This window comes from Amblyraja radiata, chromosome 16 (genome assembly GCF_010909765.2).
Source record: "Amblyraja radiata isolate CabotCenter1 chromosome 16, sAmbRad1.1.pri, whole genome shotgun sequence".
NCBI classification, from domain to species: Eukaryota; Metazoa; Chordata; class Chondrichthyes; order Rajiformes; family Rajidae; genus Amblyraja; species Amblyraja radiata.
This window is the reverse complement of record NC_045971.1, coordinates 35,871,630-35,894,825: the sequence shown is the minus strand read 5'-3', so window position 1 is coordinate 35,894,825 and position 23,196 is coordinate 35,871,630. Positions and strand designations below refer to the sequence as shown.

Here is a 23,196-nt window from a genome sequence, read left to right as displayed (position 1 = left end):
CTCTAGCTTCTGAGCGGTTCGTTCACTAATTCGATAAGAGCATGGAAGAAGCTGCCCTGGAATCCGGTGCTATGTTATCTCCAGGTATCTAAAATAAAATTTGTGTAGGAGCCATTTAGATTTAGGCTAGCTACTTTTGGCAAATTACATTATTTTGTCTAGATATTTCTCGTAGTATTATTTTAAACACTTGGGGGCAGGCTCTTTATACTTAGAAGGATGTTACATATCGCGTAGCCAGGGAGTGACCAGATTAGATCGGTCACTGGAGGCGGAGAGTACACAGTTAATACCAGAGTGGAAAGAACTCAGGAGAAAGAACGGAAAGTTACAGCTTGTACAAGAATAAGGAGTACCTGGTATGAATCATCTCATTGTTTGCACAACTACTCAATTAAAGAATCAATTAAGCTGGAAATGACGACTGGAAGATTTGTTCTTTTAATCTGCGGAAGATCATTCCTACCTGCCGGTGTAGCAATGGCAAACGGAAAGCTGGACATTGGAAAGTAAAGAAATTGCCATTACAATTTGAATGCTTGTTGTGTTGAGATAGTCTGAGAATGTTATTCCAAGTATTCCTGATTTGGTCTTTCTGCCAAAATTTTGATCACTTGAGGAAGAAATCCTAATTTGAGGAAGGACATCCTTGTGATTGAGGCAGTTCACGAGATTAATCCCTGGGATGGCGGGACTGTCATATGAGGAAAGATTGAAAAGTCTAGGCTTGTATTCACTGGAGTTTAGAAGGATGAGGGGGATCTTATAGAAACATATAAAATTATAAAAGGACTGGACAAGCTAGATACAGGAAAAATGTTCCCAATGTTGGGCGAGTCCAGAACCAGGGGCAACAGTCTTAGAATAAAGGGGAGGTCATTTAAGTGAATTGAAAAAAACCGTTTTCACTCAGAGAGTTGTGAATTTGTGGAATTCCCTGTCACAGAGGGTAGAGGAGGTCAAATCACTGGATGGATTTAAGAGAGAGTTAGATAGAACTCCAGGGGCTAGTGAAATCACAGGATATGGGGAGAAGGCAGGCACGGGTTATTGATTTGGGAAAATCAGCCCTGATCGCAATAAATGGCGGTGCAGCCTCGAAGGGCCGAATGGCCTCATCATGCAACTATTTTCTAAGTTTCTATGTTTCTATGATTAAGCATTTCTACCGCTGCAACTGGATTTGTACCAGTATTTGTGGATGATTAGTCAACATGTTAGGCAGAGAAATGACATTTCAAGTTTAATACTGATGAGAATAGGTTGACGCATGTTGGAGGGATAAATAAAACCGGGATATTCTCCATGAATGACAAGGGCCTAGAGACCACTGAGAAACACCCGTACAAATCCATAGATCCCTAAAGTCAGCAGCACACTAATAAAACATTTAGCATTCTTGTCATTAGCTGCAGCATAGATTGCAAGTGCAGGGAGGCACTTTTTAGTCACAAATTTATAGGAAGTCTTAAGTTGGAGGAGTGTGTGCAATTCAGGACTATGAGGTTACAGGATGATCTTTCAAGAATAATCTTTCACCAGAGGATGGCCACAGTGTGGGACACACTGCCCGAGATGGTATTGGTGCAGTACTATCACAATATTTTGGCAGCAGCTGGATAAGCATTCAAATTGTAAATGGATAGTAGGCAACAAACCTAGAAGTGCTGGGAAATGGGATACATTTAGTTTGTTGTTGTCACACGTACCAAGGTACAATGAAAAGTGTTTTTGTCGCGTACAAACCAGATAGAGAAAATATGATGCATTACAATCTTGTGCCACAAGGCACAAAACAAGATAATGGGAATGGTATTCAGTGTAAGTTAATTCCAGTAAAGTGCGATTAATGATAGTCTGAGGGACTTCAATTGGGCGGACGAAACCATTCACTAACTGATGATATGATGGTTCAATTGCCTGAATATAGCTTGGAAGGAACTCTCATTGAATCTGGAGGCAGGCGTTTTCACACCTATATCTCTTGCCTGGTGGGAGATGAGACAAGAGGGCGTGATCGGCGTGAGACTCATCCTTCATTATGCTGGTGGCCTTGCCAAGGCAGCGGGAAGTGTAGATAATGTAGATAGAGACCCTTCCTCTTCTCGACCCGAAACGTCACCCATTCCTTCTCTCCAGAGATGCTGCCTGGCCCGCTGAGTTACTCCAGCTTTTTGTATCAATTTGGTTAAAACCAGCATCTGCAGTTTTTTCTTACATAGCCATGCTGTGAAGCATCGATAAAATGCTTACTGCGGCGCATCCATAGACGTTGGTGAGAGTGTAGATGGATTGGCATCTGGCCGACCCATCATGGGTCCAAGACCCATTTCTGTGCAGATGACCCTTGATTCTGGTCACTGATATGCTAACTTAACGTTTATGATAACATAAACCAAAATGCAGCGATTTATCACACAGTTCCTGCATCCGTCCACATGTGACTGTGCTGTCCCTGCAGATGTAAATTCTCTGTGCTCAGCCCCTTCCCTATTTGCATTTATTTTGTTAACCTCAGTATTTGCAACAACTCCACACCCATTGGCAAAGCAACATTTATATTTCACAGAAGGCTCTACAAACCTTTCCGTTTACTTGATGTAGATGTCACTGCACCCCCTCCACAATCGCCAGCTTCAGCCATGATGATGACAAGCGTCCCAAAATTCCGTGGTTCTGGAATGAACAATATTAAGATAACCATCAAGCAACAATTGAATGCGAAGGAAAACGTTGCCAACACACACAATATCTGATCCAATTAACCCGTCCTCCCAAGATCATAGACTATCTGGGCTCACACAAAGCCATTTGAAACTCCAAATTCAACGCACTACCTAATTCCCACTTTTCTATTCGAAATGTTATCTCCTCAAAGAACTGGAAGATGATTGCTTCCTTTTGCCTGAAAACTGACAGAAAGTGAATGTTTATTTCCTCTGCCAATTACTCACGGAGCTTTTTAAACACTTCATTGTCTGTCTGCTTTACGTTATGTTAGAGAGATCCAGGTCTTAGACTGGAACCGGGAGTTACTGTGAGGAAGTGGCAGCATAATTGAATTATCGGATGGCTTCAGAAGTGGAACAATGAAGTGAGTTCTGCATCCACTTTGGGTAAATTATTAACTGACGGAGTATATAATTATTGAACCAGGACTCCCAAAACACTTTCCAATATTCCCTCTTTGCTACAAACACCATATTCCTTAATGCCACTGACCTATCCACGTAAACCTCTCCCTTTCCCAGCCAATTCGTGATATGCATGTCATTACGTTTCAAATATTGATTGGAAACAAAAACTAGAAATAAATCTGAGCTGCGATAGTCTCACCTTAATTCTACAAGGGTGTGTTGACTGAGCACGGATGTGTTTTTAAATTGTTTCCTCTTTGCTTCATTCGGCTAGTCAGGTGAATATTGATTAGCGAGGTGCGGCTGTAGTTCTGTGAGCTGCAGCGCTCAGTATCTGCGTGCAAGCAGCTGCCTTGGCTGATTGCTGGCTACTGGGAGCAACAGCGGGCAAAACGACTGCGAAAAATGTTGCCTGGAATGTCGCAGACAGATTTCCTACGTGTTGTGTAAAAATCTGGACCAGTTCCTGCATTCCCAGTAGCAGAAAGGGTTAACTAGAACTTACTCTTGCCCGAGGTAAAGGTGGACTGTAGCAGTCCTGGTTCCACCCATCCTCACAGAGCGACCGGGCCACTGGTCTAGGACAGGTCAGAAAGCGGGAAGAAGGAGAGTGGGCCAAATGGAGGAAACATAGGCAGCAACGTCAAAGACAAACCTTACCTCACCCTCGCAATTATTTTCTGTCTGGATTTCCATGTAGATCTCACAACTTGTGTCTTTGCTATTCCATTTGGACCAATGGGGTGTTTTTGTTTTACTTCAACGAATCCCAAGCTGTGAATCCGATCCGCCCCATGCACTAGGAGTTCAAAAGGGAACTGCAGATGCTGGAATATCGAAGGTACACAAAATTGCTGGAGGAACTCAGCGGGTGCAGCAGCATCTATGCACATAGATGCTGCTGCACCCGCTGAGTTCCTCCAGCAATTTTGTGTACCCATGCACTAGGAGGTTGTCGGCTCCGCCCAGTGTGTAAACGCTGCTGTCCGCCGCAGTACCAGTTACAGCACTACTGTGGAAATTAAAAAACAGCCCATCAGAAATGTACTCTCTCTAATAAATGTGGTTAGTGGCACAAAGTCGGTCCTTCAAAAATGTTAAAGAACATATTTAAAACCATTTTAATCACAGCTACAGAACATTGTGTTGCCGAACCGGTTGGATTTGGTTTCAGGCCGCTTCCTATTCTAAGGAATGTTGGTGTTGGAATCCATGCCGTGGACAGGCAGGAGCTTGCACACAGACACTGAGCTCCGTGTCTCACGCAACGACATCATGCATCTTGTAAATTAGTCACAGATGCCTTACCTTATTAATTGTAAGAATAAAACGCCATGAGATTGACTAAACGTAGTCGGAACCATCACGTCGGTTATTGCAGTGTTTAATATGTATTCCTGTCTTTATTTCAAATCCACCATGGTCTTATATTTCTGAGGTACATGCCCACACTGGGATAGAGGTGAACGGAACAGTACACTGGCTTATAGTTATCCAGCTATTTTCACATTTAGCTATCAAGGAAGCTATTGCTATACAGTATATCCTATCGAGCTGTAAACATTCTAGCAATCTAGCTATGTATCTTTCTGGCTACCTGGCTCGGTAGTTATTTATCTAGCTGTCTCCTCCCCTTTCGGCTTTCCGCAGAGACTGCTGCCTCAGTAACTCCCTGGTCAATTTGTCCCTTCCCACCCAAACCACCCCCTCTCCTGGCACTTTCTCTTGCAAACCGCAGGAAATGCTGCACTTGTCGCTTACCTCCATCCACGGACTTAAACAGTCTTTCCAGGTGAGGCAGAGGTTCACCTTACCTCCTCCAACCTCATCTATTGCATCCGTTGTTCTAGGTGTCAGCTGCTCTACATCGGTGAGACCAAGCGTAGGCTTGGTGATCGCTTCGCCCAACACCTCCGCTTGGTTCGCATTAACCAACCTGATCTCCCGGTGGTTTAGCACTTCAACTCCGCCTCCCATTCTGAATCCGACCTTTCTGTCCTGGGCCTCCTCCATGGCCAGAGTGAGTCCCACCATATATTGGAGGAGCAGCACCTCATATTTCACTTGGGTAAATTCCACCCCAGCAGTATAAACATTGACTTGTCCAAATTCAGGTAGTCCTTGCTTTCTCCCTCTTTCCCCTTCCCTTCACAGCTCTCCCACAGCCCACTGTCTCCGCTTCTTCCTTTCTTCGTCCCGCCCACCCCACCCCCACATCAGTCTGAAGAAGGGTCTCGACTCGAAACCGTCATCAAAATTCCTTTGCTCCATAGATGCTGCCTCACCCGCTAAGTTTATCCAGCATTGTTGTCTATCTCGCTGTCTATGTAGCTAGATAAATACATACCAGGCTGTATATCCATCAAGCCGTGGATCATAGAAACATAGAAAATAGGTGCAGGAGTAGGCCATTCGGCCCTTCGAGCCTGCACCGCCATTCAATATGATCATGGATGATCATCCAACTCAGTATCCTGTACCTGCCTTCTTTCCATACCCCCTGATCCCTTTAGCCACAAGGGCCACGTCTAACTCCCTCTTAAATATAGCCAATGAACTGGCCTCAACTACCTTCTGTGGCAGAGAATTCCAGAGATTCACCACTCTGTGTGAAAAATGTTTTCCTCATCTCTGTCCTAAAAGATTTCCCCCTTATCCTTAAACTGTGACTCCTTGTTCTGGACTTCCCCAACATCAGGAACAATCTTCCTGCATCTAGCCTGTCCAACCCCTTAAGAATTTTGTTAGTTTCTATAAGATCCCCCCTCAATCTTCTAAATTCTAGCGAGTACAAACCGAGTCTATCCAGTCTTTCTTCATATGAAAGTCCTGACATCCGAGGAATCAGTCTGGTGAACCTTCTCTGTACTCCCTCTATGGCAAGAATGTCCATCTAGCCATCTAGGAATCTAGACAATTAGACAGCTATTCCACCAGCCATCTTGCCAGAACGCCAGCTAGACACCTGGCCATATAATCATCGACCACACGGTGTTCAAAAGGGAACTGCAGATGTCGACCATGTAGCCAACTAGCGATCCAGGCATTTGCCTATCTAAACATTTAACCATCAACACATATAGCATTCGAGTCAGCTAGCTATCTGTCTAGCTAGCTGGCTTTCTGGCTATCGAGCTATAGAGCTATCTATACATTTATCTAGCTATCTATCGAGCTTTCTATGTAGCAAGGAACTGCAGGTGCTGGTTTAAACCGAAGATAGAGACACAAAATGCTGGAGTAACTCAGCGGGACAAGCAGCATTTCTGCAAAGAAGCAATAGGTGACCTTTCGGGTCGAGACCCTTCTTCAGTCTGATAGGTGACAATGCCTCCGCCACGATGATTCTCAACGCCGCTGCCCCACAAGAATATGTATTCGTCCCGTAGTAGGCTCACCATATATCTACTACCTGCGGAAAAATTTGGCTCGACCACCATCTACAAGGTTAGATGTGGTGTGGCGACACAAACAATGACGAGACAAAGTACAAGAAGGAGATAGAGTACTTTGGAGCATAGTGTCGAATAACAACCTCTGAGCTAGTTATTGAAGAGCAAGTTATTGATTTCACGAAGCATGTTGGAGTACATGGCCTAATGACCACGAATGACGCTGAAGTGGAAATGATTGTTCGCTTCCATTTCCTTTGCGAAATACCAAAGTTCTGCGGTGGACCATATACACTAGTGGCACGCTAACAACACTACTTCCTGAAGAGACTGAGGGAATTCTGCTCGTCTCCAATCACTACTACAAGTTTTTACAAATAAACATGGACAGCATACGGTTGGGTTGCAACAGAGTGTGGTTTCGTCCAAGACCGCAGGAAATTGCAGAGTTCATTATGTATCCCAGTCCATCGCACTAACTGGACTTTCCACCTTTGACGATATCTATATATCAGTGGGCTCGCTATGACTCTCGTTATGGCCGCGCCTTACCTGTTCCCGGCTACTCGCCGTCTCTGCTCACTGCCACTTGTGTTTGTTCTGTCTCTGTTCGTGTCGCTGTGTGTGCATAGTGCACTGTGTTGTCATGATCTGTACTTGATGATACACCTGTGGCAAATGAGATTAGGTAAAAACCATTACAGGATACTTTACTTTTACTTAATTTCACCCAATGTGACCCACATATGTCACCATCATAGTGTATCAACCTAAATTTGAGCATGCAGAATATTCATCTTTGCTCAGTCACTATTTAACCCATAGAATGCATTTAGGGTCTATAAATAGTTGATACCAATAACTGAAGAATTGGTAAATCATGCAAATCTCCTCCACATCCAAACTGGAGATGACCTTCGCAATATCCCACGTTAGGCCATTAGCATTATTTTTGAAATATAACTGTAATATTTACTGACCAACTGCTGGAACAATGCTGCATACTGTTTGTACATCATAGTGACTTTGGTAGCTTCAGCTAGTACAATACAATACTATATAACACCGTTTTATTCCTCATATTGCACATAAAGTGCAAGTGAAATGAATTTGCCCACAGCAGCAGCGGCAGTAATATCATCAGTGTATTAACAATGACCTACATGGCACATTTGAGTTTGCCATTTAGCATGATCTCAATTCTCCCCCTTGCACAGCTGAATCACAGCTATTATATTGTCAATTAGTCTTAATGAGTAGAGGCTGATTCTAACCACAAGGCTGTTACAGATTTCTATTAACTGCAGTCTTCTTTGAGAAAATACGTGTCTGGCTTGGAACATGCTGAGTAGGAGGACCCAAATGTGGGTAGAATTCATTTCTAAACCCCACTATACTGCACATAGGCTGTGGGCCGAGGAGCTTTATTCTGCAGTTTCGTGACCCAAGTCACCAAACTACATGCAATTTTCACATATTGTGTACATTTTTTTATATAAATCACTCTGAAACTCGATATGAACAAGACTTGCACATTTTTTATTAAATTAGAAAAAACTCGGAAAAATTTGGGGTAATTTTTAGTCCAATCAAAGCACGTTTAACATTGAGTTGTCTGCCAGTTGGCCAATCACGCGCTTTGTTTCAGGCTAGCACACAAAATGGCTGAGGGGGCTTCACAGATGCTTGTTTTACTGGAGATTCCGATTTGTTGTTCTGTGGAATAAATGTCGTGGAAACTTGCAGCAAGGTCATTGTATTTAGTGAGAAAAGCTTTAAGAAGGCTGAAGAATGTGCTGCTAAGTGGATTGAAGTAGAAGAAAGCCTTGAAAGCAAAGTCGCTGATGAGGTGCTGGAACACAATGATTAAGAGCCAGGAATCAACTCTAACTGAAAGCTAAGATCTATAGTCTGAATTTATGAAAATGTTTGGAGCTTAATTAATTTAATTGCACCCTTTTATAATGTGAATATTCCCCGAACGAGAATATTAGAAGAAAAGTGAAATAACACCAATCTTTAAAAATTATTAAACGCAACAGCTTTTCCACGAGACGTGTCTAGACATTATTATCTCCCCTCGGACATTGTGGAATCCAACTCAAGGACACTCTGTGTTCAAACGAGGAAAGACTGATAAACATGGGAGTGACGATCTGCTGAGCTGAAAGTGGAAAACATTACAAGGCTTACATAGTTTCATAAAATATAGAGAATTAATAATAATTAATAACTAACAATACTAATATAGAAACAGTAATGGAAATTGACTTGAGGTATATAATGGTAAAAATTGTAAAAATGCGTTGCCTGCTATATAACGCACACAACACTGTAATCTCATGTGTTCCGCAGCCCAAGTGGGGAGGGGAGGAGACTCAGGCACCTGGCATAATTCCTGGTTAACCCTTTCAGCGAACAGCTCACTATTAACAAAGCTAAAACCAATTATAAATAGTTAATAGATAAAGAGTGAGGAATATATGTAATTGAATATATGATTAGATTTGATAAGTCGGAATGAAACATATATATATATACTGTAACTGGGTGAAATAGAACTGATTTGGAAATGGTACCGACCCCCTAGGTTTAGGGTAATAAAGGCAGCGGGGCTAACCTCATAACATCTACACCGGAAGCTGTATCGATGTCGAATCCCACAGACGAGTGGGACACTCACTACAGTGTCGAAAACTCAGACACTGTAAATTTACTTGTTCTATTTTTTTTTTAATCACAATATGTCACATCTATGTGTTTTTTTTTCAAGGACAATCGCAGAAGGGAACTACCAAAGAAGTATATAATATAAACGCCCCCCAAATAACCAGAGTCCTGAGGTATGGATGCACCGCAATAAATAAGGTCATTAAAATTGGTAAAAATGCATGACGACAATCAAAAGAAAATGGGAGGAATCACACTATGTAGTTGGAATATAAGGGGTATTAATTAACCTTATAAAGGGGCAAAATACTAGCTCAGTTGAAATCATATAACACGGACATTTCGTTTCTACAAGAAACGCATCTTAAACATCAAGATCAGACGAGACTGAGGGCGAACTGGATAGGCCAAACATTTCACTCTTCATTCACTTCCAAATCTAGAGGCACTGCAATCATTATTCGTAAAGGAATACCATTTAAATCAAAGAATATTATATCAGATAAGGAAGGGAGATACCTTATAGTAACAGGACAGATCAATACTACGCCAATTACGTTGGTAAACATTTATGCGCCCAATTTTGATGACCCTCAATTTTTCAATAAAATTCTGAATATAATTGCAGAATTTAATTATCAAAATGTTATAATTGGAGGAGACTTCAACTGTGTTTTAGACCCTTATCTAGATAAATCGATGCAAAAACAAAGAGGTAATATGAAATCTAAAACCAGTGAACTCTTACATACATATATGAAAAACACAAATATAGCAGACGTTTGGAGGATTGCAAACCCAACGGGAAGGGATTATTCGTTTTATTCAACGGTACACAAAACATACTCACGTATAGACTATTTCCTAGTGGATACAAAGTTAATTCCCCATACTATGAACCCTAAATATCACATTAATGCGATCTCAGATCATTCTCCGTTAACTTTTGTTTTAAAATTAGAAGGAATGTCTATGAATAAATCGTTCTGGAGGTTTAACGTGCAAATTTTAAAAGACCCACAAGGGAGTATATATCTAAAAAAACAGATGGACCTATTTTTTGAGATAAATGATACACCAGATATATCCCCCACGCTATTATGGGAATCTTTCAAAGCATTTATTAGAGGAGTCATTATTTCATTTCAAGCTTTACAAAATAAAAATAATAAGAATGAACAAAGACATTTAGAAGAACAAATAAAACAATTAGATACAGATAATGCTAAAGATCCAACTATGGATAAACATAATAAAATTCTACTACAGTGTATTGAAATTCAAGTTAAACAAATTATTGTCAGAGAAAGTTATAACACTATTTCAAAAATGCAAAACAAGAACATTTCGAATTCGGGGACAAACCCCACAAACTTCTAGCACGCCAATTGAAAAAACGGGAAAAAGAGAATGCAATACTAAAGATTAAATCAGATAGAGGGGAATTATTAACACTACCCAAGGATATCAATAAAAGATTTGCTCAATTTTACCAGAATCTATACACATCTAAAACGTCAATAGACAATAATAAAGTTTCAGAATTTCTGGATAATTGTAACCTCCCTCAATTAGAATTGAGGGAACAAGAGGAACTGGGAGCACAAATTACTTCTAAGGAGATAGAAGACACAATAAACACACTTAAGAACAGAAAAACACCAGGACCAGACGGATTCAGTAATGAATTCTATAAAGCCTTTTATGACATAGTTACTCCACGCTTACAGAAAATGTATACATATGCTTTTAAAGAGCAAAGCTTACCTGAAACATTAGCAGAATCAACGATCACATTAATACTTAAAAAAGATAAAAATATAGAAGAACCAGGATCATACAGAGCTATTGCTTTGTTAAATACGGATCAAAAAATAATAGCGAAAACACTAGCCAGAAGACTAAGCAGGTATGTTAGTAGACCAATAAATGAGGATCAAACAGGATTTATACCTAAGAGACACTCATTCAATAATTTGAGACGCTTGCTTAACATAATGCACTCACATAAATCTCATGGCCAAGAGTTATCTATCATCTCACTGGACGCAGAAAAAGCGTTTGATCAAGTAGCATGGGATTATATGATTAAAGTATTGCAAAAATTCCAAATGGGGGAGAACTTCATCGCATGGATAAAATTATTATATAACAAACCCACGGCTAGAATACTAACTAATAATATACTATCCACAAAATTTGAATTATCAAGGGGCAATAGACAAGGATGTTCACTATCACCGCTGTTATTTGTTTTGGTAATTGAACCCCTTGCTGAAAAAATAAGAACACACCCGGATATTTATGGTTATAATACAAAATATTCAAATAACAAAATATCCTTATACGCCGATGATGTACTACTGTACATCACAAAACCACAAATTAGTATACCAAACATATTAAATTTAATTGAGGACTTTGGATCCTTCTCAGGATATAGAATAAATTGGAACAAAAGTGAAATTATGTCGATAAAACCAAAAGACTCAACACACCTCTGGAAATTCCCCTTTAAAATAGCCACAGAAAAATTCAAATATTTGGGAATTGAAATTACTAGGAACTACCATGATATGTTTAAAGCCAATTATAATCCCTTACTTAAGAAACTAAATAATTTGATTGATTTCTGGAAAACACTTCCGATGTCCCTAATAGGCAGAATAAACACTATAAAAATGATCTTTTTACCACAAATCCTATACCTATTTCAATCAATACCTATATATCGCCCGCCAGGGGCTTTGACTGTCTTTGACTGACATGGGGGGGAGAGGGGAGTGCAGGGGAGAGATGTGTTTAAGTTTTGCCTTCCATCACAGTGAGGAGGACTCACTGTGATGGATGTTTATGTGAATTGAATTGTGTTGGTGTGCGTCTTGGTTCTTTTTTTGTATGGCTGCAGAAACCAAATTTCATTTGAACCTCATGTGAGGTTCAAATGACAATAAAAGGTATTGTATTGTATATCTCCCAAAAAAAAAATTCAAAAAATTGGACTCAGACATTACAAATTTTATATGGGATTATAAATCCCATAGAATACAAAGAGCACACCTTAATAAACGAAAAGAGTTGGGTGGTCTAGCGCTCCCTAATTTTATGTATTATAATTGGGCAGTAGATATTAAAAATATGATTCACCTGCTGGACAATTCTGCCCAGCAGGTGGACTGGATTGTAATGGAAAGAGAGGACTGCTCTCCGTGTAATATAGGAGCTACTCTCCTCTCACCAATACATCTGAATAACAAAAATTATAATAAAAATCCAATTATACATAGCACAATTAGAACATGGAAACAAATAAAACAGAATCTAAAATTAAGAAACCTATCTCTTTTAATACCAATAGTTAATAATCCATCGTTTAAACCATCAATTATAGACAAATCATTTATACAATGGGAAAGAATGGGAATCAAAACGCTCGGAGATCTGTATGAATTGGGGAAATTACTATCATTTCAACAACTACAACTGAAATATAATTTGAAAAATAATCAATATTTTAAATATCTTCAAATTCATGATTATCTGAAAAAATATACAAAAGACTATCATAATATGCCTACCGACTTACTGGATGAAGCAATGAAGACAAAGGTGGAATCAGCGAATCTAATATCGTACCTATATAACATCATCTTAAACATAGAAATACCCACAACTGATGGAATTAGAAGAGACTGGGAACAAGAATTAGCTATAAAAATTTCAAAAGAGAGCTGGGATAATCACTTACTACAGGTGCATAAATGTTCGATCAACGTACGACATACTCTCATCCAATTCAAAACATTACATAGACTATATTATTCAAAACCTAAAATAAATAAACTTTCCCCTAATGTCTCACCCATCTGTGATAAATGTCTGTGTCAAGAAGCTACCATAGCGCATTCTTTTGTTTTTTGTACAAAAATCCAAAAATTCTGGTATGAAATATTTGATATCTTTACAAAATTAATTAAAATAAAACTGGTACCTAAAACAAGAATGGATCATTTTAGGAATATCGGAAGGTAATCCTGAACTAAACGTGTTTCAGAAGAATTTACTCAATTACGGGCTAATAATGGAAAAAAAGCTCATACTTAAATTCTGGAAAAATGCACCTACACCAACAATAAAAATGTGGATAACAAATATGTTTGAAACACTACATCTGGAAGAGATGAGATTCCTCTTAGCAGGCAAAGCAGACCACTTCCAAAAGACGTGGTCTACGTTTTTGGAACTATTACAAGCATAAGGTGTGGTGTGGTAAATTGGATTAGTAAGTATGCAGATGATACTAAGATAGGTGGGGTTGCGGGTAATGAAGAAGAGTTTCAAAGTCTACAGAGAGATTTATGCCAGTTGGAAGAGTGGGCTGAAAGATGGCAGATGGAGTTTAATGCTGATAAGTGTGAGGTGCTACATCTTGGCAGGACAAATCAAAATAGGACGTACATGGTAAATGGTAGGGAATTGAAGAACGTAGGTGAACAGAGGGATCTGGGAATAACTGTGCACAGTTCCATGAAAGTGGAATCTCATGTAGATAGGGTGGTAAAGAAAGCTTTTGGTGTGCTGGCCTTTATAAATCAGAGCATTGAGTATAGAAGTTGGGATGTAATGTTAAAATTGTACAAGGCATTGGTGAGGCCAATTCTGGAGTATGGTGTACAATTTTGGTCGCCTAATTATAGGAAGGATGTCAACAAAATAGAGAGAGTACAGAGGAGATTTACTAGAATGTTGCCTGGGTTTCAGCAACTAAGTTACAGAGAAAGGTTGAACAAGTTAGGGCTTTATTCTTTGGAGCGCAGAAGGTTAAGGGGGGACTTGATAGAGGTTTTTTAAAATGATGAGAGGGATAGACAGAGTTGACGTGGAAAAGCTTTTCCCACTGAGAGTAGGGAAGATTCAAACAAGGGGACATGACTTGAGAATTAAGGGACTGAAGTTTAGGGGTAACATGAGGGGGAACTTCTTTACTCAGAGAGTGGTAGCTGTGTGGAATGAGCTTCCAGTGAAGGTGGTGGAGGCTGGTTCGTTTTTATCATCTAAAAATAAATTGGATAGTTATATGGACGGGAAGGGAATGGAGGGTTATGGTCTGAGCGCAGGTATATGGGACTAGCGGAGAATACGTGTTCGGCACGGACTAGAAGGGTCGAGATGGCCTGTTTCCGTGCTGTCATTGTTATATGGTTATAAATGGACTGCAACACGGGAATAGGCTGCCCATGGTGTAATACGGGCATTGGCCACTAGATGGCGCTTATTTTCCTGATCTAATTTTCTAATTGGTTTAATTAATTAATGTGCAACGTTTGGCAATGACGAGTTATGACATCCTTCTCAATTATACTTCATCCAAATCTGTGGAAAATGTCATGTAGTTTGGTGACTTGGGTCACGAAATCCTATTTCTAGACACATTTTTGATGCTCGGTCACAGCATATTATGGCTGTACAGTAACTCAAATATGACTGTACCTTAATTGGTGGATGTGACAAGAAATTCCAACTTGAACTTGATCAGCTTTCGTCAATATATTAAAAAATGGATAATGCTGACTGATCGTGCACAATTGTGATGGCTTGATTTCAAAGACAGGACAGGGGCATTCCCTGAGGGGTTCGGGAGGTTGGAAGAGTTTTCGTCTGTGTTTTTCCCCTTGGTTGTTGTCCGGGGAGGAAGGCGGCGGCACTCGGCCCATCGGGGCTAGGATGCGCGGGAGGAAGGCTGAGCTTGGATTGAGGCTTGGACGGCTGAGCTCGTCTCCCCTGTCCCGACCCGCATCCGGTGAGGGAAGCATGCAAACTCCACATGGACAGCATCGGTGGTCACCTTGCCCAGTGACAGGCCCTTCGGCCCCTCTCGTCCGTGCTGCAACGGGCTTTCTGCAACACAATCTTGTACTGTTTTGCATAGGATATTGCATTTATTGATTGTCATCACTGTATGTACACTGTTTGCTCTGGCGGCTGCGTGTCAAAGGGAAATTTCATCGCCTCCCGATCGATGTGCAGAACAACAAACTAATGAAGCACCTGGAACAAAGTTCTCCTGGGTTGCTGCAGGCTGAAGCATCAACCTACTACCCTGTTGCGCCTCGTCAGTCCCACAGCACAGAAACACACAGCCTTGCCTATCGAAGCTAGTCCCACATACCCGCGTCTGGCCCCTCACTCTCTCTGCCTTTCCCACCCATGCCTTTAGACAGGAGATGAGGAGGAATTTCTTTAGCCGGAGGGTGGTGAATCTGTGGAGTTGTTTAGAATTTAGAGCTACTGAGCGGAAACAGGCCCTTCGGCCCAACGAGTCATCGCCGACCAGTGATCACCCCGTACACTAGCTCCACCCTACACACATTAGGGACAATTTTACAGAAGCCAATTAACCTACAAACCAGCAGGTCATTCGAATGCGGAAGGAAACCGGAGCAGCCGGAGAAAACCCACGCAGGTTACGGGGAGAACGTGCAAACTCCGTTCAGACAACATCCGTATTCAGGATGGAACCCGGGTCTCTGGCGTTATGAGGCAGCAACTCTACCGCTGCACCACTGTGTATTTTTGCTATCTATCATTTCATTTATTACTCACACCAGCAGAGTTGTGCACAAATGGTTCGCATTAATAATGTCAATCTGAGGGGCAACTTTTCCACACAGAGGAGGAGGTAGTTGAGGCAGGGACTATCACAACGTTTAAGAGACACTTGGATAGGACAGGTTTGGAGAGATATGGGCCAAATGCGGGCAGGTGGGACTAGTGTAGATGGGGCATGTTGGTCGGGGTGGGACTAGTGTAGATGGGGCATGTTGGTCAGGGTGGGATGGTCTAGATGGGGCATGTTGGTTGGTGTGGGACTAGTGTAGATGGGGCATCTTTGGTCGAAGGAAGGGCCTTTTTCCATGCTGTGACTCTATGAACTTCCAGGAGCAACATTCTCCTTTCTCTGGGTCATTGTTAATAAAGAAAGTTTACTTTTCCTGTTTAAATCCACAGTAAAGTATAGTCAGAAGTGAGCCCACATGCTTCACCCACGATGAATTAACAAATTTCACTATTCACTTCTCAGACGTTAGAATTGGTCAGAACAAGAAAGAGTCAGGGGGCATCCGGAAATACATGGGTATAACACAAAGGACACAGTGAATAAAATTTCTCTATACGCAGATGATGTATTAATTTACATTACAAAACCAGAAATTAGTATTCCAAACTTATTAAAGCTAATAACCCAATTTGGTTCACTTTCAGGATACAGAATAAATTGGAATAAAAGTGAAATTATGCCAATAAGGGAACATAACAAACAGACAATACAACAATTTCCATTTAAAATAGTAAATGAAAAATTTAAATATCTAGGTATTTATGTAACTAAGATATATACATCATTATTTAAAGCAAATTTCCCCCCATTACTGAACAAACTACATAAGAATATTCAATACTGGAAAACACTTCCTATCTCAATGGTAGGCAAAATCAATGCCATAAAAATGATTTTTTTACCGCAAATACTATATCTTTTTCAGACAATTCCGATATATCTGGCAAAAAACTTTTTTAAAAAATTGGACTCTATTGTTAATGATTTTATCTGGGATTATAAGAATCATAGGATAAACAAAAGACACTTGTGTAAATCAAAAATAAATGGAGGCTTGGTTTTACCCAATTTTTTGTTTTATTTCTGGGCAGTTAACATTAAAAATATGAATTTCTGGTTGGAAGAAATAGATCATCAACCAGACTGGTTAAAAATGGAAAAGGAAGATTGTTTACCTTTTGATATCGGTTCGATATTATTTGCTACGTCTAAATTAAACAAAAAAATTTATAGGGAAAACCCTATAATATTTAGTGCTATACGAATCTGGAAACAATTAAAAAAGACATTAAAATTAGATAATTTATCACTTTTTCTTCCAATTGTGAATAATCCTTTGTTTAAGCCTTCATGGTTGGACGGGGGTTTTACACAATGGAAGAATTATGGAATTAAAAATATGGGACAACTTTACAAGGAAGGTACTTTTCTGACATTTCAGGAATTGCAACAGACTTATGGACTTCGAGGAAATGATTATTTCAGATATCTTCAACTTAGAGATTATGTAAAATCGAACTCCCAAAATTTTCGAATTAGAAATTCAGAAATTCTTGATGAATGTTGGAACAAACATCCTAATACAGAAAAATTAATATCTTATATATACAATATTTTATTAGACAGTGACATTCCCTCGACGGACTTACACAGACAAACATGGGAAAAAGAATTAAATCAAGTAATAACGAAAGATACTTGGGAAGAAAGTTTGCAACACATACATCAGTGTTCATTAAACGCCAGACATTCTCTAATACAATTTAAAGTAATACATAGGTTACATTATTCAAAAACAAAACTACATAAAATTTTTCAACATATCTCACCTATATGTGATAAATGTCAACATTTAGAAGCTACATTATCTCATATGTTTGCAAACTGTATAAAAATAAAAAAATTCTGGGTAAATATTTTTAGTATAATATCTAAAGTAACCAGCATACAATTGGACCCAGATCCAAAATTAATAATACTCGGAATATTAGAATTAAATCAAACACTTAGAACAACACAAAGAAACTTTATTGATTATAGTTTAATAACAGGAAAAAAATTAATTCTAAAATTTTGGAAAGGCCCTACGGCCCCCACAATCAAAATGTGGATTATAGAAATGACGGAGACCTTAAACGTGGAAAGAATCAGATTTTCCCTGTTGGATAAACAGGAATCATTCGTTGGAACATGGTCTCCTTTTATTGATTACTTAAAGGGTCAGAATGGTTCAGCACAGGAACCTGACTAGCACGCGGGCTAAAGAATGGATGAAATATTATACTCTGAAATGTACGAATATATCTCGAATGAAGTCTTTTTTATTTTAACAAATTTTTCCATTCTTCTTTAACTACCTTTTTTTTTTTTTTTTGTTTTTTTTTTGTTTGTTGTTTTTGTTTTTTGTTTTTCTTCTCTTTCTTTTCTTTCTTTACTTCATCTATCTCTTTAGTTCTATCTAGTTTAAAAAAAAAAAAAGGTAAAAAGTATTGGAGACAATGTAATAATAATTGACATGTAATGATGTATTTTGGTTATGTACCTATCTCCAATAAAAAATATTTTCAAAAAAAAAAAAAAAGAATTGGTCAGAACATTCCCTCCACCGTGACCATTGACACCAATGTCCCTCAGGGTCATGACCTTGCCACCCACAACTTTTGGCCAGGTCTCAGGCCAATGGGATCCAAACATCCGTCCACTGGTCAGAACATTATTTCAGCCACATGAGCAGCAAAGATGAGGTAGAATATGGGAAAGACATTGAGAACCTTCTGTCCTGAAGGGCCGAATGGCCTACTCATGTGCCTATTGTCAGGATAACAATCCATCCCTCAACATCATCAAGACAAAAGAGTTAGCGTTTACAAGAACATTCCCAGGTATGAGTGGGTTAACGTACGATGAGCGTTTGTCGGCACTGGGCATGTACTCGCTGGAGTTTAGAAGATTGGGGGGGGGGGGGCATTGAAACTTCACCGAACAGTGGAAAGCCCGGATAGAGTGGATATGGAGAGGATGTTTCCACTTGTGGGAGAGTCTGGGACCAGAGGGCACAGCCTCAGAATTAAAGGACCTTCCTTTATGGAGATGAGGAGGAATTTCTTTAGCCAGAGGGTGGTGAATCTGTGGGATTCGTTGCCACAGACGGCGGTGGAGGCCACAAGTCAGTGGATATATTTGAGGCAGAGATAGATATATAGTTGATTAGTGCGGGTGTCAGGGGTTATGGGGAGAAGGTAGGAGAATGGGGTTAGGAGGGAGAGATAGATCAGCCATGATTGAATGGTGGGGTAGACTCGATGGGCCGAATGGCCTAATTCTGATTCTGTGTGTCGTCTCTGACTTAAGGAAATGCAAGCAGCCACGTTGTGCAAAGAGCAGTTAATCAACTGAGGGCAATTATTGTCCCGCAGACAACTACTGCTCCAGGTGGATATCATGATGTGTGCAACAAACATTGATCGGCCACTGGTGGGCAAAGGGTTAATGTGGTAATTGGCTTGATTGGAGCTGATTAGAGAAAATTGTCAGCTGCTGTGTATTGGGGGGGGGGGGGGGGTTGTGGGAGTGTCTGAGTGCGGTTGTACTGGGCTGTGGGCGGGAGCAGTGGTCCTGGGCTGTGGATGGGAGCAGTAGGCCTGTGCTGTGGATGGGAGTAGTGGTCCTGGGCTGTGGGTGGGAGCAGTGGGCCTGGGCTGTGCATGGGAAGCAGTGCTCAGCGTAGAGACTGTCTTTGTCTTGTCTTTGTGTCCAGGGTTTAAAAAAAAAAAAATTCTGGTGAAATTGGAATTGTGCTGTATCTCAGAACTAAACGGATGTTTCCAATAATGGGAGAGTCTCGGACCAGAGGGCACAGTTTCAGAATAAAAGGATGTATCTTTACTAAAGTGATGATGCCCTAACCTTATCACAACTGAAATTAAATCTGGGTGATGTTGAAACAAGGAACTGCAGATGCTGGTACATACCAAGCATAGACACATTGCTGGAGTAACTCAGTGGACCAGGCAGCATCTCTGGAGAAACAAGAGACTTTGGGATGGAACAGATGGGTTCTTACCCAAAATATCACATCCTTTTCTTCCAGCGATGTTGCCTGACCAGCTGAGTTACTCAAACACTTTGTCTATCTGCAATAAAATGTTGATCAGTGATAATTGTTAATGATTGAAGCCCAATGTGGAACAAGGAGCTGGAACATATGCAGGGATAATGTAGAATATTGGGTTGAAGGGACCCGAGGGGCATTCTTACTGTGAACCCAGTGACTTGGAAAAATAAGTCTGCTGTGGATTGGAGTAAGGATGTGTAAAATTCCCCAAAGATCTCATCCAATCTGTCTCCAATGTTTGGAGACTCTTTGAAAGTGTGAGGACGAGAGTTCTGAGGATATTGCCAAGAATTGTTGTTGCTGCCAAGTCAAACCAATACTTTGTCCACCTATCAGATGGGCCTGCAGTGCAGCGAATCACCACACGGTGGGAGTGTTGACCACAAATTGGAGCGACCTATTATTATGAATTTACTGCACATTGGGAATGCTGTCTACAAATTAGATATAACTGTTCTCTTTACTGCAAAATGGTTCTTTACTGGTCTGTGACCTGTTTCCTTTCCCAGTAATGCACCCATTGCCCAGATGCCAAAGTTTCTAAAAGCCCTGAAACCAGGGAAGATTTGGGATGAAAAATCAAGGAACTGCAGATGCAGGTTTACAAAGAAGTCATAAAGTGCTGGAGTAACTCAGCGGGTCAGGCAGCATCTGTAGAGAAAATGGATAGGTGACATTTCACAGAGTGCTGGAGTAACTCAGCGGGTCAGGCAGCATCTGTGGAGAAAATGGATAGGTGACATTTCACAGAGTGCTGGAATAACTAGGCGGGTCAGGCAGCATCTGTGGAGAACATGGATAGGTGACGTTTCACAGAGTGCTGGAGTAACTCAGCAGGTCAGGCAGGATGCCCATAGTAAAGAGTATAGGTTTGGTGGGCAACTCTGTGAGGTAGTTCAAGTCAAGTTTATTCGTCACATACACATTCGAGATGTGAAGTGAAATGAAAAGTGGCAATGCTCGCGGACTTTGTACAAAAAAACAAATAAAACTACAAAACAGAATGGAACAGAATCACAAATTCCCATATTACATATTTGTGGGAGGATAAAATAAAAAACAGCTGTTTTAAAAAGACACCACACAACAGTAAATTGGTTCAGTAATGTTAGTCCCTGGTGAGATAGGAGTTTACAGTCCTAATGGCCTCTGGGAAGAAACTCCTTCTCATCCTCTCCGTTCTCACAGCATGGCAACGGAGGCGTTTGCCTGACCGTAGCAGCTGGAACAGTCCGTTGCAGGGGTGTAAGGGGTCTCCCATGATCTGGTTGGCTCTGGAGTTACACCTCCTAATGTATAGTTCCTGCATGGGGCGAGTGTAGTTCCCATAGTGCGTTCGACCGAACGCACTACTCTCTGCAGAGCCTTCTTGTCCTGGACAGAGCAATTCCCCAACCAAATTGTGATATTTCCGGACAAGATGCTTTCCACAGCCGCTGAGTAGAAGCACTGGAGGATCCTCAGAGACACTCTGAATTTCCTCAATTGCCTGAGGTGGCAAAGACGCTGCCTTGCCTTATTCACCAGTGCTGCAGTATGTGATGACCATGTCAGATCCTCAGAGATGTGGACTCCCAGGTATTTAAAACAGCTCACCCCATCCACAGTATCTCCATTTATCTTCAATGGTGTGTACGTCCTCGGATGATGTGCCCTCTTAAAGTCCACTATCAGCTCCTTAGTTTTTTTGATATTCAAGAGGAGGCTGTTGTCCTGACACCAGAGAGCCAGATCAGCCACCTCCTCCCGGTAGGCCTTCTCATCGTTGTCTGAGATCAGGCCCACCACCACAGTGTCATCAGCAAACTTGATTATAGAGTTGGAGCTGAACCTAGCCACACAGTCATGTGTGTACAGGGAGTACAGTAGGGGGCTGAGGACGCAAACCTGGGGGGATCCTGTGCTCAGGGTGAGGGACTTTGATGTATTTCCTCCCACCTTGACTACCTGGGAAAGCAAGTCTGGTGGGGACTATCGTGTTGAAGGCAGAACTGAAGTCTATGAACAGCATCCTCACATAGTCCCACCTTCTGGCTGTCAAGATGAGAGAGAGAGAGAGAGAGGTGTGCAGAACCTGGGAGACCACATTGTCCGTGGATCTGTTCGGACGGTATGTGAATTGTAGCGGGTCCATGTTGTGAGGGAGGAAGGTGCAGATGTGTTTCTTGACCAGCCTCTCAAAGCACTGTTTGTGGACAGGGTTTGATGCTCATAGTAATAGTTACAGCATTGGGTAACTCAGTCAGGGAGTTCACTGTTTGTGTGAAGTGTTGTCTTTGATATAGCTGGCATGTTGCTGTGCCAGTTTGATTATGAAAATAGTCAATGTATTCTTCTACCCTGTAGGATTCACCACTGCAGACACATTTGAATTTCACTGTACCTTAATTGGTACATGTGACGATAAACTGACCTTGAAACATTGGGCCTAGAGTTATTTTTCCAGGCCCTGTCCATCCAGTGTTTGATATTTTGAGGTGAATGTAGAATCTTCTCGCCTGCTGCTGTTTCTCCCTCTACAGTTATTCTACTTGTTTCTGGTTGATGTGCCAAGGTCTTTGGAGATCTTCTAATGTCCCCAGTTTTCTATGGTTTGTGATAGATGGGCTTTGTCAACTTGCTGTTCCAAGTACTGCTTGTGATAGAGTGTGTCCTGACTGCACTTGTGAGTACCTGTTTATTTTTGTACTTCAGTAGCTCAACACATTTTTTTTAGCCATGATTGCAATATGGACAGGTTCATTTAAATGTAAATGTTCATATTTTTTCCTGCAATAACCCTTTAGATCTATGTAATTTTCTTGCAGGGTTGCAGGCAGTCAAGTTGTTAATGATATTCTGCAGCCCCTCTTCCATTCTCTTGCAGACACCTTTCGCAGGTTATATGTTTGAAGTTCGAATCTTGTCTCCAAAAGCTGGTACATTAAATATGCGGGAAGGCAGGCAATTAGCACATGTTGTATTTGTTTTAAAGTTCCTACTTTGTTTATCTTCTGTGCTACTTCCATTCTCATCCTCGCAGGCCTACAATTAACACAGTCCTCAATGGTTATTAAGTGCATGTTTGTTTACTTTCTGCAGCCATTAATCCATTGGCTTGGAGGACATGCAGGCAGCTTTCAGAGGTGGTTTTAACATTCCAGCGGATGATCTTTGTTAAACTTTCAACAATGGGCACCAAATCTGGGGCTGCTGGGACAAATTTGTTGAGCCCATTTTTAGGAACCTAACAAAGGTACACACCCCACACAGTATTTTGTTCAC

General features: G+C 40.8%; 1 long non-coding RNA gene across 1 annotated transcript; it reads left to right on the top strand.

Moving 5' to 3' along the window:
• Nucleotides 1-6,436: 6,436 nt before the first annotated feature.
• On the top strand, nt 6,437-22,870 carry LOC116982148. The gene is made up of 3 exons (XR_004414373.1): nt 6,437-6,449; nt 13,651-13,653; nt 22,757-22,870. It is a non-coding gene; the product is annotated as an uncharacterized LOC116982148 (long non-coding RNA).
• The last annotated feature ends 326 nt before the right edge of the window (nt 22,871-23,196 follow it).